This window comes from Pangasianodon hypophthalmus, chromosome 6 (genome assembly GCF_027358585.1).
Source record: "Pangasianodon hypophthalmus isolate fPanHyp1 chromosome 6, fPanHyp1.pri, whole genome shotgun sequence".
Classification (NCBI taxonomy): domain Eukaryota; kingdom Metazoa; phylum Chordata; class Actinopteri; order Siluriformes; family Pangasiidae; genus Pangasianodon; species Pangasianodon hypophthalmus.
In genome coordinates, this window is record NC_069715.1 from 7,117,297 (window position 1) to 7,132,679 (window position 15,383).

Genomic DNA, 15,383 nt, shown 5'->3' on the forward strand with positions numbered 1-15,383 from the left:
AAGAGGAAGAAGGTGGATAGGAGAGTCATGGCTTAAAGATTAAGCTGTCAGATATCAGAATCTGTTGCAATTTTGTATCAGTATTAACACAGCAGGACAGCAAAGTACAGTGTATCTGATAACACAATGCTGCATCATCATGCTCCTCAAATACACACGTTTTATAGAGACTGCTTTCAATCCAGATTGTACTAGACTGTTGTTTAATATATAACTATAATTTATGTGCTCCTTAATGATAATTAATTAATTGCTTGGAAATGTCTTGCACTTTAAATCCATTATATCATAGTTCACAGTTCTGAACCAGTAACCAGTGAACATCTCAGAAATCTTTAAAAGTTTAATAGCTGAGCATGCACACTTGAGCGCCTCGTGTATGTCCAGCCTTCTCTTTAGTTTTCCTTTCTTCCCTCCCTCTGCTCATCCCTTGCCATCGCTTTATCACTGTTTACTGGCAGAGGCATTAGCCGAGAGGGCTGGAACGCAGCTGTGAGGGTCCTGTTTGTGGAGGGAGGTTGGGATGCACACACACACACACACACACACACAATGATAGGCAGACCAGCAGCTGAGGAATCACCTAGAGCAGGAGAAATGTGTGTGTGTGTGTGTGTGTGTGTGTGTCAACATCTTGAACTGTTTAAGGATTCTACCTATGTAACGCTTAGACAAGTTTGGAGGTGACTTTAACACTTGGGTCATCTAGAGGTTGCCCTGGTATTCAGTCATCTCTGACTAAATGAATGATGTTCTTTCAGAAAGCAGATACTGAAATGTTTCTGTTGAGTGCAAAGAATCATCAACAAACTCACCAGCTGGTTTGTTAAGCATGCCTACAAATGCACAGATTACAGCAATCAGAAACACATGCATATTAAAGTAGGTCCATGTGGACTTTCAGGCTTTTCCTAAAGACAAGCAACTTGAGCAACTGCCAGCATTCAGGTGAAAATCTCCATCATAAATTTTGGGATTATTATTATTATTATTATTATTATTATTATTATTATTATTATGGAGAAATTAGCAAAATAAACTAATGCAAATTCAGCATGTTTGCATAAACAAGTGCATAATTCTGACAGTTTCCAAGCTCAGAAGCTTTCCCTGTGTCAGACACAAGTTCACCCGCAGCACTGCGGCTCGAGCAGCACTCACCCGCTGTCCATTAAGCACTCCCCGGTAAATGTCCGCTCTCACTCAGCTTAACAACATAAAAAGCACTATCAACTCCATAAAACAATAATAACAGATGTCTGACCTTACCGTGGTTGAGGTGCAATAACTCGTGGAAGTGATCGACTCAGCGCTTTCGTGCGTTGTACCTGGCGTTGAAGCGCGCGCCGCGTCTTTTGGGAACAGAAGGATAAAGAGCGCTCAGTGCGCGCGCGCTCCCGCCCTCGGCCAATTAGCGCGCGCCACTCACAGCTCACTTCAGCAGTTTCCCCCCCCCCCCGCAGCGCGCGCGCGCGTGCGCGTGCATGCACCGCGTGAGTGATGGGAGAAACCTAGAGATCCAGGAGAACCGTTTTCATTCACAACACTGGCGTATGTTTGGGTTTGGAAGTAGGTGAAGAAGGAGGAAGTGCGAGCATGCACATGGGTGAAAAAAAAAAAAAAAAACAGGATTCAGTGAAAAATCCTTGGCAGCCACTCTGAACAGTTCATTCATCTTAAGAAAAACAACGGGAGTGAATACTTTCTTGTTGCTCATTATGAAGCACTGTGTATACCTCTAGTTATTTTGCTTCAATTCGAGGATAAGTATCTGTAAGCAAATAGAAGTTAAATAGACGAACCTCATGATCTCGTGAAATCTTTGAAAGAATTTCAAGTAAGTGCAATGTGTATGGATTTCCTAAGATGAAACTGATCTGGAAAAATTCAAACAAGCAAGACAATTCGTTGACAAGTTGTCAAATAATGTAGTGCTATTATTTAACCACAGTATATCTTACAAATATACAAATTAAGTAGAGATGGCATGATACCACTTTTTCTTTTCTGACTATTTATATTATATGAATATATGATATGGCCAAAAGTATGTGGACACCTGACCGTGACCCCCACATGTGAGCCTTCCCCGAACTTTTGCCACAAACTCAGAGGCACATGATTGTCTAGCATTACAGTTGTAGCATTAGAATTTCTGCTCACTGGAAATAAGAAGCCCAAACCTGCTCCAGCATGACAATTCTCCTGTACACAAAGCAAGGAGTTTTACAGGTTGGAGTGGAAGAACTCGAGTGGCCTGCACAGAGCCCTGACTTCAACTCCACTGAACACCTTTGGGATGAATTGTGACTCCAGCTGCATGCCAAGGCTGCTCACCCAACATAAGTGCCTGATCTCACTAAAGCTCTTGCGGCTGAATGACCACAAATCCCCACAACCACGCTCCAAAAGCTAGTGGAAAGCCTTCGCAGAAGAGTGGATGCTGTTACAGCAGCAATGTAGGAACCAACTCCATATTAATGCCATGCCACTGGAACGAGATGTTCAACAAGTACATGTACATGTGGGTGTCATGGTCAGGTGTCTACATACTTCAGATCATATAATAAAATTCAATCCTAACAAATAAGTGCAGTTAAGTCTCTTTGTATGTAAACCTTTCCAGTTCCAAAAAAATATTTTCCAAATCCAGTTCTAATCCAGTCCACCATTTTTAGACAGATAGATAGATAGATAGATAGATAGGCTATCTGAAGTCTAGTGGGAATCATAAACAGGCAAATAGTAAATGGAGAATAAAGTTCATATTTACATTTTTTTTTTTTTGATCTAAACATAATTTTTTGGGATTCTCAATTCCTAGCCTTGATACCAACTGACACGGACCCAGCTTTCCAAAAGCAGTGTGAAGTTTAGATTTGTAGGTAGTGATTGTTAGAGACAATCTAAGACAATAGTTAAAGAAAGACGATCTTTCAACGTGGGGCAATGTTTTCGGGATTCTCCATTCTGCCCAAAAGTAGAGATAAAGTATGCGTAACTTCGTGTTCCAAAAAATTTAAATTAAAATCAACTTAACCAGTAGATATATTTAGATAGACACATAATCTTTACACCGAACCTCATCTGACTCACTCTTATGCGTAACAGCAAAATCATGATATTAGCCAACCACTACGTGACCAACAGCTTGTACAGGAACATCTCTGAATGAGCTATTCTGAGTTATTGCTTTAGCAGCAGCTGCTCGGAACTCATTGATCCAGTGGAAAGGCTTCAGGAAGGTGACCATATAAAGAGGAAGGGAAAAAGAGAGCCTGGCTGATGGGGGTCACAATCAGTGGATTTCCTCCAGGCCAGCGTGTCCAGTGGGTCACTGCAATGCTCTAGCGTGTGCATTGTTGAGCCGGAACGTGGGGAGAGAATAAGGTGTGGTCGGTTTGGACATAATGTCCGAGGGAGGAAGTGTGTTCTGCTGAAGTAAAGGGTCAGCGTTGTGTTTCTGAATGAAGATCAGTGAAAATCGGCGAGTGAGGGGGAAAGACAGAGTATTTCTCTAATGTCAGTCCAAAGTGCAGCTGCGCTGGTCTGAACTAATGACTAGCAACAGTGTAGCTGTGGATGTGGAATTCAGGAGCTTGTTCTTGAATGTAAGAGTGATTTCATGATTGGGCGTCATTTATACTAAAAAAAATACTCTAAAAAATGTAACTTTAAAGCATTTTTTAGCATTTTTCACCATTGAATATAAGTAAATGTGTTAACCCATCCCAGGCAAGGGTTTCGTTATTGAAAGTGGTTGTATTTTACATAAACTTACATGAGTGGAAAGTTATAGTTAAAGTTAGTGGAAAGATATTTTAGCATAGAAAACACAGTTAATTAGCCTCCATGTTATCACAAGGACTTTAACAACATTCTAATGATTTATTTAATTTTTTAAAATAATAATCGAGTAACATGTGACCTCCTTATTAAATATCACAATACTGAAAAATTAGTGAGAGAACTTAATTTTCTTGTTCCTGTGGTCTTCAGGAAATTCAGATGACACAACTTCCTGTTGACTTGTGGAATAGTCCAAATATTTCAGTATAGGTAAAATAATGTTTTTTAAATGATTAAGAGCTTTTATTTTTTTTATTCTAATATTATATTATATTATATTATATTATATTATATTATATTATATTATATTATATATGCATATAGGTTGCTGAGAAGGACACTTTGCCTATGTTTAAATATCATTTAAATATCATCTTTACTTTACATATATATTTGTAAGAGGAATATCAGTGGGAGAAAAAATGGAGTCATGGAATCACCAATAAAATCCTGGATTTTAAAAAAAAAAATTGGAGAAAGTCTGAGGTGAACATATATGAAAAAAGCCTGTTTTTAGCAGTCTGAAACCACTCTGAAATGAATAGACCCATGGGTCTATAAAATCAAGTAAAGAATTTTATGATGTACTCTAAATCTGCAAAAATGTACAGCATGTATTCAGTTTTCCAAATAATGTTTCTGTTTATCTTGGTTTGCATTTATCTCTGGCCTTTCCCACACCCTGTCTTCTGTGACAAGCCAGCTTTGCCACTGTGTGTTTATCAGGCCACCACTTGCCTCTCATCTGCAACACCTCGAGTCTGTGTGATTACTCCCCCAGGCCGACTCACTCAAACATTTGTTTGAATTACAAAGTGCACGGTCAAAGACTGGCCATGCGGCTCCTTGGAAGTAAATCTGGAGCTGCTTTCAAGTCTAAGGTGAGAGGCGTGAAGAGATGCCATGTCAACCTGCGCTGTCTTGATGGGACGGATTTCTCTGAAGCTGGGGTAAAGGGGGCACCTGGTGATGGGCAACACATCAGGGGCAAAAGGGGAGGAAGATGAGTTATTGCCCTGTGGAGTGGGGGGTTTGGAAGGGTACAAGCAGAGGCACGGTCCTCCGTTGAGTCAAATTGAATAAAGGGGAGGATAAATGAGATCCAGATCTTCCTTGGATGCCTACAATGCTGTTCCAATTAGCAGGCTGTCTGGTTCAAAGGCAAGACCTCGATACACTTCTGCTCAGTATGATCCATATCTCATTACCTCCCCTTATGACTTTCACCTTCATTATCACTCTGCTACCTTTTTATCTCTCATTCTCTCAGATTTAGATTTCAAGAACTTTGTCGGTGCATGACCACATCCGGTTAGTGTTTTGGCAGATGTTTCACTGAAAATACAAGTGAGCAAAAAAGACATCATAAAATTCATTTCTGCCATAATCCCTATTGATTATGTTTTTTTTCCCTTCATCCTCTACATTGTTTCTTTACTCTTTGTATTTTTTAAAATATTGTCACATGTATTTTCCCCTGTCTGTCTTTCTCCTTCTTATAAAAAATAAATAAATAAATAAACGAAAATTAAAAAAAAAAAAAACTTTATGTCTTCAGATGTGTGGTTAGCCATGGGTTAAAAGAATTACATTCACTTATTAAACCTCTTTACTAACTTTTTACTAATTCTGTTCTTCTTTGCATGTTCTCTTTTTTCTCTTACTCCTCACTTGTCTTTCTGCCTTTGCTCTGTGTTCATGCGTTACATTAAGCAGATAGCCGTCATCGCTCACGCAGTGTGACTGCTTTACTGCAGATGTCCACCCACCACTGTCATGGCACCTTCAGAGCGTGCAAGTGCAAAGCTCCGTGTAAAACCACATTTCTTCTGCACTTCTTCTCATCTCTTTTTTTTCCCTAACAGAATTAAACCCTAAGTATCATGTTTTCCAGACACAAATCAGACTTAGTTGTAGACTTCATGGTGAGAATACTCATTTAATTCAAGGCTGTGCTTAAAATAAAACTGCAGATTTTGCAGAGAGTCGCCAGAGATTTTGGCGAGCATCTGTTTGTTTAATACTCAATAAACCCATATTGCATCAAAGCGTGTATTGGCCGTCGATCACAATGTCCTCGTTTAATCTCTGCACATGCGGCTGGCGTTGCAGAAACATTTTAATCAGAGTCTCACTGGCCGCTTGAGTGCTACCAGACCTCACATCTTCCGTCTTCCTTTTTCTCCTCAGTCCTCCTTTCCAAAGATAACCCCTGACAGGTTATATTAATGAGCTTTTATTATTCTGCCGATTGCTGCAGCTTTTGTCAGCCTTTCGAAAAGGAAGCAGGGGGAGATAGCAAGAGAAAGAGAGAGACTTCTTTCCACTCCTTTCTTACAGGAGATCTCAGTTCCCTTTGATTCACTGCCCAACACTTTCTCCAGGAGAAACTGCCCCACAGATGTTCCTCCAGAGACTACAAAGAAGGAGGCCTTTATGAGGAGCGAGTCTATTTCGGGTCCGCTGCGTTTCCAAGCTGTGTGGCTTTGAAAGGTGCAGGGCCTTCTCATTTTTTTTTTCTACTGAAGTTCTGTTTTCATTCTTTCCTGATATTTTTAGATTAAAGCCTCCATTGTAAAGACAAAAGCAAGGATGTAATATTTCATGACAGTGTTGACTTGTGATCATCCAGCCCGATCTAGGCAAAATAAGACTCCTGGCATTAATGAAAATAGGGGAAAGTGAGGAAATTTGGTTTCACAGCGACTCTATAGCAATTACGGCCCGAATAGAGTCTCTGTTAGCAAAGAGACTTGGAAATTTCCCTGCATTTCACAGGTTCATGACTGAATATTGGCAGAACTCCCATGAACAGGGGATGAACTGAGACTTTGTTGCACCCTGAGAAGCTGCATTCTCAGGGAGAGGCTTTAGCCCTCAATATTATCTTTAATTAAGTGCCCAATCCCCTTTAAGAGCTGTGCAAACAGCTAATAAATAGGGCTGACTAAGGCACACAAACATTCTCCAAATCTGATGCTTCGAAGAGTGCACAGCCTTCTCCAGATGTTTTTTTTTTGTTTTTTGTTTCTGGATGATTCCATTGGGCTGGACCTAGAGAAAGGGACCCTCAGTCTAAGCGTGACATGAAGCCTGGACCTATGTGCAGGAACTCAGTCTGAGGACTATTGTCTTTCAACACTGACTTGGGGTTTGGAGGCAGGGAGTGGCGTACTACAACTGAGGTCTATCCCTGAGATATTTTGACCACCACCGGATGCTGGACTGATCCAATGAGGTACAAACACTGATCGACAGTAAGAGAAGGCCACAAGGATCAAGCCCTCATGGAGTGTTACAAAACGTGGCGAGGACACGTGTAAAGTGTTGCAGCTTGCAGGGAGGATATAGTCTGCATTTCGTTGCCTGCAGATCTAGCACATGTTTCTGGGTTTAACGTCACGCCAGACAGGTGTTTATGCTCAGAAGACATCTTTATGGTGAAATATCACAGTTAAGGGCTGCATTTTGTCTGAAAGGAAGAGTGAGGAGAGAAAGGTAAAAATGAAGAAGACTGAGAAAGGGAAGAAAAATTAAGACGCTCAGTTCAACATGGCCTTGATAAGATGTTGGGAAGAGTCCAATGCAAAATATATATCCAAGCACCAAGCACCTGGTTATACTCTTCATTAGTGGCTGAAGATACAACACACATGAACCAGCACAACTAAATACATTACACACAAACACGTTCATTTAGGCAAGGAGATTAAAGATGATGGGAATCCTTGCATTAGGACATAGAGCTGTAAAAATAGGCAACTGACTGATCATCACTTCCCATTTCCTCAAATCTGTAAAGAGTTGCCCTGGAATGCACTGTTACACTATTGCTGATGGTCATCACACATGCATGTTCAGCACATTTGAGAAAAGAAACAATTTGCACTACCAAGAGGTAGCAATATTGTGTACTTCTAGTACAAAGAAAAACAAAAAAGGTAGTAAATAGTGCAGAAGGTAGCGCTGTTACCTCAAAACTCTTGCTTGGCTTCCTCTGCGTTCTCCAGTTTCTTCCCACCTCCCAAAAACATGCCAGTAGGTGGATTGGTTATGCTAAATTGCTCCTAGGTGGGAATGTGTGGTGATGATTGGTGCATGGTGCCCTGTGATGACCTGGTGTCCCTTCCAGAGTGTACAGTATACCCAGTGTTCCTAATGACTCAGGATCCACCATGACCCAGACGAGAATAAAGTGGTTTCTGAACCAATACAAAAAATAAGCACAGAAAACCAAATGTGTATATCCCAAATGACATTCCTGTAGTATGTGTGTTGGAATAGTACGCTACCTACAAGTATTAGTGTCTACAGCGGTATTATTTTGACTACTTAACACGGTGTTACACTGGTTGACCTATAGCTAAATGAACTAGCTGTTTGAAGTTGTTTGAACAGTCTGCTCAGTGATTTCATAAATATAGCTGATATATATCAGATGAGTAGTTGAAAAAAACCCACAGACCTCTAGTGTCAGTCACTAGAGTGGGAATTAAAGGGATTAAGGTGGACAGACCACAGAACTATGGGAAAACACTGGCCTCTGATGCCCTGATGTCTCAGGGTCCTTGTATGGCTTGTGGGTTATTTTTATTTATATTTTTATTTATTTGTTTGTTTGTTTAGATAATAAAATATAGGATAGGAACTTATGGGGACATTTGCTGGTCCACATAAGACACTTTTTTTTTTTCATTTAACTATGTACAGAGATACATGGTTCAATGGGGAAAACCCATAACAATAATTGTGTGTGTGTGTGTGTGTGTGTGAGAGAGAGAGAGAGAGAGAGAATGAGCATGCGAGAGAGAGAGAGACCGAGAGAGAGCGAGAAAGAGACAGAGAGAGAGAATTATGATGAATATTCAAATGAGTGATTCCAGCTGCTGCATCTTTGCAGCTCACCGAGGAACTCTCACTGTCCTGTACTGAGAAACGTAAAAAAAACAAACTAGCAATATGTCACTTGAAGACTTCCAAGTGGCCTCTTCCATTTAGATTAGTTACACTAGCCACAGTGGCTTATTACTAATAAGGAAGTATGTGAGCTTGTCCATCAAACACACACTTTACTTCCATTACTAACATTATAAATATCACTTTCAGCTACTTCATTTTAAAACCCAATGAAACTGACTGATGTTGACCCTCATGGTTTATATGAATAAAACAGGACAATCAGGGCAAAGTTGGAGATCAATGGAGAGCAATGCACTGCTGATCATTCTGAAACACAGGTTCTTCCTCTTGAGTTCTTCCTTTTTACGATTCTATGAAACTACCAGAAAGGGGTTTCCCGACAGAAAGCATACAAAGAACCCCAAAACTAGTCTCTCGCTAGCAGGTAAAACTGTGCTGCAAAAGACAGGACAGACTAGAACTAGAAACGAGCTACCGATAAATACGAAGGAAAACACCTTGATAGCTCAGTTGATAGAGCATCAGACTTTTAACTTCTTCAACTTCAGCTAAGCTTATTGTTCAGTTGGGTGTTTAAAATGATACTATATAGTAGTTAATAAGAATTATTTACTAATTGCAGTGGTGCAAATAGAAAAAGGTATGGAGATATGAGACCCCTGTGAGTTTAAAGGGTTTATTCTAAGGGAATAAAGGGAAAAAAAAAAACAACAACATAAGGTGTCTCAGTAAGGTGTTGGGCAACAACCAGCCTCGATTCTACAAGTCTCTGAAACTGTACTGGAGGGATAAATGCCATTCATTCAAAAGATATTCTTCCAGCTGGTGTTGTGAAGATAGTGGTGGAGAGAGCTGCCTGAAATCCCACAGGTGTTTAACTGGGTTGAAATTTGGTGACTGTAAAGGCAAGAGCGTATGTCTTACATCATTTCCATTCACATCAAACCATTCAATGAGGCCTCATGTCCTGTCAATGGGGGCAGAGTCATCTTGAAAGAAACCACTGCCAGCAGGATAGAAATGTTTTTAGGATAAAGGTGATCAACAGAAGAAGAACACTTCTGTCTGTGGGGACACGTGGACCCACGTGGGCCAGCAACCATATATATATATATACCCCCAAAGCATAACATAGCCCCCAACTTTCCCTTTAATTTGTCAGTTCATTTGTATCAATCAGATATTAAATCCAAAATCCACTCAAAAAATGGTACTGTTCAAGATTTCTACATTTTTGTTTAAAATTTGTTTAAATTTTTTGTTACTTGCCGTACAAGCAATGCAAATATATCCTCTGAAGCCATGGTTCTCAAAGTGGGATCTGTGAAGCATAGGCAGGGGTCCATGCATTTTTTTTTTTTTTTGTTACAGTGATGGAAATCACCATCCACCATTATCATACTTACTGTATTTCTTTAGTTATTACCTTATTTGACTGGTCACTTTGCTTGACTGGGTTTAATCCCTAAACTTCAATAACTCAAATATAAGTAGGCATATAAAAAAGGTACGTTTAAATTTGAAGGCCAATTATAATAAAAATGTGTTCTGTGCATTAAGGATTCAGGAATAAAAAGCACATTTTATCAAACATTATTGAATTAAAAAAAAAACAGCCTAACATCTGAATAGTTGGATATTTATAATGGTCATAAAATAAATCTGTTCTGAGCCAGTGTGTGAAATTTTACTCATTCATTCATTCATTCATTCAGTCGTTTTCATTCAAAATTCATTCAATTTATTTTACTGTGAAATTGGTCCCTGGCTGTAAACTTTTTTTTTCTTTCTTTCTTTTTTCTGTGAGTGTAGCAACACAGAAGTTTATAAGAGAATATTTGCCTGGCAAAATAATAATAATAATAATAATAATAATAATAATAATAATAATAATAATAAAATACAAGCGTATTGCGTTTACAATATGCAAATCTCCGGGTTTGTAAACATGCTGCAAATAGTGGATTCTTCTTTAATCACAGTATGGTTAAAATGCTAAAATTCCAGGCCCTCATCCAGGTGTTTCAGCTAGCATTAATGTGTTAGCTTTAGCATTAACCAGTGCCAGATGTGTATTAAGCACAAGCTTCATTTATAGCAGATCAGAGGAGCCTAATCTGAGCGCCAGGTCTGGAGTCTTGTTTACGGAGCGGAGCTGTAATTAACATTGGGACGGCTGGTTCTTGGGAGAGGGAGACGGGAGTTGGGCGCAGGGGGCCCAGATTACAACCACATAAATAATCAGCCTCAATTCTCACTGCTGCTATCACTGCTACAGTCTGGAGCTGTGGAACTCCCACATCCTCTCTACAGAACAGATCAGGCACACACACCCACACACACACACACACACACACAGACACACACACTAACTGACCTGCTCCTACCCCACTGAGACAGAGGTATTTTTATTCTCAGAGCTGATGTTTTAAGGATATAGAGTCCATCCTGTGCTGTGATATTCAGTAAGGAAATAGCCTGAGCTCCCTTCCTTCTTCTTCTCTCTCCCATTTCTCTCCCATTTCTCTCTCTTTCTCTCTCTCTCTCTCTCTCTCTCTCTCTCATGATTAGGCAAAGTTTCCACTGCTCTTATCATTTGCCATCACAGTCACAGTACAGTTTGTTTCTCTTCATTTCATTTCAGCTTTCATCAATCTACTCTGTGCCGAGCCAAAACATTACGCAGCTGCTTTTTTTCAGTTTCTCTAACCTTTTTTTTCATGAACTGAAACTTACACTGTCTTCAGTTAAGCGTAAACTCTCTGTGATAGTAGTTAGATCAGCTACTGTTGCAAACTAGCTGACAAAGCCTGTGTTTAAGATATAGGCTACAGATAAAAAATGCACCAAAATATACAGGTGTGTGCGTGTCTGTGCATGCGTGTGTGTGTGTGTGTGCATGTGTGTGTCTGTGCGTGTGTGTGTGTGAGTGCGTGGGTGTGCATGATTGTGTGCACTTGTGTGCCTGCGTCTCACATTTACCTTATTTTACATTATTTCATTTACAGCAGTTGAATTTGATTTAGCAGCTGCTTTGGTAAAAATTAAACAAACAAACAAACAAACAAACAAACAAATAAATAAATATTGTCAAGGAGATTAATTAAATTTTATACAGTTATTCAGTCAGTTGTCTGAATAATAGTTTTTCATTTCTATATTTTCTATTTTTTATGCCATTTTAATATCTAATTGGAATTTTGCGCGATACTGCACAAATACCTCACAAACATGAAAACAGGCTCTGTGTGGGATTATGTAAAACATTGCAATTTCTTTCTTTCTTTCTTCGTTTGCTATTTAACTTCATTTTTATATTATTTATTCTTTGTATTTTAATTATATTATATCTATTTCTAATTTCATTGTACAAAGAAGCTGTGTATATTACAATAAAGTTCTTGAATCTTGAATAAGTGATTTACTTGTGAAAGAAAAATTCTATTAAAATGAAATTCATTAAAACGAATCTCCGCAGTATTGCTTTACATTTGAGAGATTCTGACATTAGCTCTAGATAAACTGGTCTGAAATCCTTCTTTTACAGGAATCATATTTCCTGTATCTCTATTTGTAGTGTAATTGAATGCAGTGAAATAAAAAGTGTTGGCTGACATGAAGAGTGAATTTTGCTTTGAGAGCAGCTCTGGTAGAAAATGTGTTCTGAAGCTCAACTGTGCCCTCTATCAGCAACCTTCCACAACTACACAAGTCAAATACACACTGAAGAATAATCACACAGGCTTCTTAAAAGTTTTTAGAAACTGATATCAAAGAAGCAGGGCAGTGTATGAAAAGTCTAGCAGAGCTAAGACCTCCCTCTGTCTTAGGGGAAAAAAATAAATAAATAAGTGTAAAGCTCAGTTTTTGCCATCAACATATGGCTTAAAGTAAATTATTATTATTATTATTATTATTATTATTATTATTATTAATAATAATATTATTATTTTACATTTGTGGAACCAAGAACAACCAATGGTCATAACTAAAAATACACAGAATAATATAAAGTAAAGGCTGGGGCTGATTTCCTTCTAGCCCAGACTGTAGATTCATGGAACTCATAAGTCACTCATTAGTGTTAATCATTTTTCATCAATTACACATGGTGAAATGCCCCTAAATTTGGTGTTCACTGAGTAATTTATTTACGCCTACTTAAAGAATTAATGCCCCGTCAGCAGTGATTGAGAAGGTACACACACCTTATATACTTATATACTGTATAAATACAGTAGCAGGTGTAATAACCATGAAAGAGGTGGATTACTTTCTTGATCACTGATTTCTCATGATGGCTTTGGACTAGAAGCAAGCAGACAAAGCAAACAATCAAAAAGCTAGCTGTTAAGCATAGCTTTTTTGTTTGCTGTCCTTGCTGATTGAAAAAGACATTGATTTTTGATGATAACAGACTGGAAACAATTGGAAACATGAATGGTGTTTCTGTTTTTCAATGAGTGCATGTGCATGCATAATAGATTTATGCCTATGATGAAATCCCATGCTATAATGCTCAACCCTCGTGGTTATGTAAGACTAACACCATGCTGCTGATAGGAGGTCTTTCAGCCTTTAGTACCTCATGTCCTTTTAATTAATTTGAAATTACAAAATAACCAGGAAGCCACTATGAAAAGCAAATACGGATGTAATTATCTTAATGGCCCAAAACAATGAACAGAGCAGTTGGAACAGTACTAAACTCACGAGCATGTGGTTCACAGGCAGCAATGCAAAGAAATCCATCTGCAAACTTTATTATAATGTTCTTCTTGTGTTTGTTATATAACACTGGCTGTGGTTCTGATGCTTTACAGCATGGGGAAGAATGTTGTGGGGTATTTGCCAGGGTGTTCACAGCAGTGCCCCTGCAGACACACACACACACACACACACACACACACACACACACACTAAACCAACTCCGTCTTCCTTCTTTGAAGTTCTATAACACTGCAAAACTTTTTTGAAAGGCCGTCTCTTGTTGTGTGTTGACTTCCTTTTTCTTTTTTCTCATGGTACGATTTGAGGAAAGAATAAGACAATACCCCAGCTCCGACATCTGATGAACTGTATGTTTGTTCGGGCATGGCCACGTCTGTTTCCGGTTTCACACATTTGTTTGTGCTCTAGGGAGAGGGGGCCAAAGAGGTTAAAGGAAAAATTCACCCTGAATGTCTTGCATGTTAATCTTAAGAATTAACGTGTTGTCATCAGTGGCATCCAAGATTTATTTTGAATGAAATTCTGAGTTGAGTTGTTCTTGAGTTTTAGGTCTATTTTCCCTCTCCTACGTTATCCCTAATGCTGTTTGACTACCTGCTGATAGTGGCACCAGTGGGATTTAGCCCTTGCTTCATCTCTACCTTAAAAGACCAATGCAGCAGCGCTTTAGTCCTTTTTCTGTCCAGCTCTCTCACCTCCTCATCTATACACTCTGCTCAAACAGATCAGCTTCCAAAGCTTCAACTTTAATACTAACACCACCATCAACACCACTGTGCTTTTCATCTTGTCAATCACTAACTAGCTGAGCCGAGTCTCTGCAGTAACTTTCGTATAGCTGCATTTCACCACATTACACTAATTGCACATTGGATGTCTCATTAATAGGACATAGGACATGACGTTGCTGGAAAATTGTGTGAGAAAAGAAGGTCTTGCTCTTTTGCTTTTAGAAGCTAACAGTGAAATCTGACTATCTCTTATGTTTGAGATTGCTGAAAAGCTTGTTTCTTCTATTAGACATCATGGGAATTGCACTAGCACAGCAAACAGCTGCAAACTTCTTACATGAATGATAAAAGTACTGCAGCATCCAACAAATTTGCACCGGAATCACAAATATTTGAATATAAACACATTTCATGTGTGTCAGGGAGGAGGTTTCCGTTATCACTAAGACATCTATGGAAACACATAACCCAAATAAGAACATGTGTATCAGCAGTGTCAGCAAAAATGACTAATTAGCTATAGTAGCTCTTTAACAGCAACATCCCCTTGATCCCCTATGAACTTACACAAACCTTCGGTCAAAGGAGTTTTACAGGGTCATACAGACATGCACGTGTTAAGAATTGGACACAGAGGCAGATTCAGATGCTAAATCTGCCACTAAGCTGGACCACAGAGCCCTCTGGTGGTGAAGAACGGTCACAGCAGCCGTCCCAGACAAGGGATCAATAGTGCTGCTTTATTAGATCCAGATTTGACCGTCGGAGGCCACAGATGAATGAGTTTTGTAGTCTGGTGAGCGGCCGGCGTTGAGTTCAGACTGTCAGACATGTCTGGTGGGGGTTTGAGGGGAAAGAGAGTAAAGGAGGGGTAGGCCTCAAGGCAAATGCCAGAGAAAAAGAGTGTGGTACGGTAAAACCCGAGAGTCCCCAAGCCGCTTTTACAGAAACAACACTCTCTCTCATGGAGTGGGCGGCAAGTGAAATGAAAGGTGACAGAGTATTCATTTCAGATGCATTTTTTTCCTCTTGAAGCTCTCACTAAAAGCCTGGTGAATGATGAGCGCTTACCAGATTTACTGAAGGGAGGTAATTTTCAATTTTCTCCATGTGCAGTTCAGAATTTTCTGCTGAGGGATCATTTTTTTTCTT

General features: G+C 39.3%; 1 protein-coding gene across 2 annotated transcripts in view; it reads right to left on the reverse strand.

Moving 5' to 3' along the window:
- The window catches only part of ets1 (v-ets avian erythroblastosis virus E26 oncogene homolog 1), a 41,401-nt gene extending 39,981 nt beyond the window's left edge, over window positions 1-1,420 (reverse strand). The window contains exon 1 of one of the 2 annotated variants that reach the window (XM_026927116.3): window positions 1,270-1,420. The gene's annotated coding sequence lies outside the window, so the exon portion shown is untranslated. Of the gene's footprint in view, window positions 1-1,264 lie in introns of both variants that reach the window. The other variant, XM_026927118.3, reaches the window with a different exon arrangement.
- Between the last annotated feature and the right edge of the window lie 13,963 nt (window positions 1,421-15,383).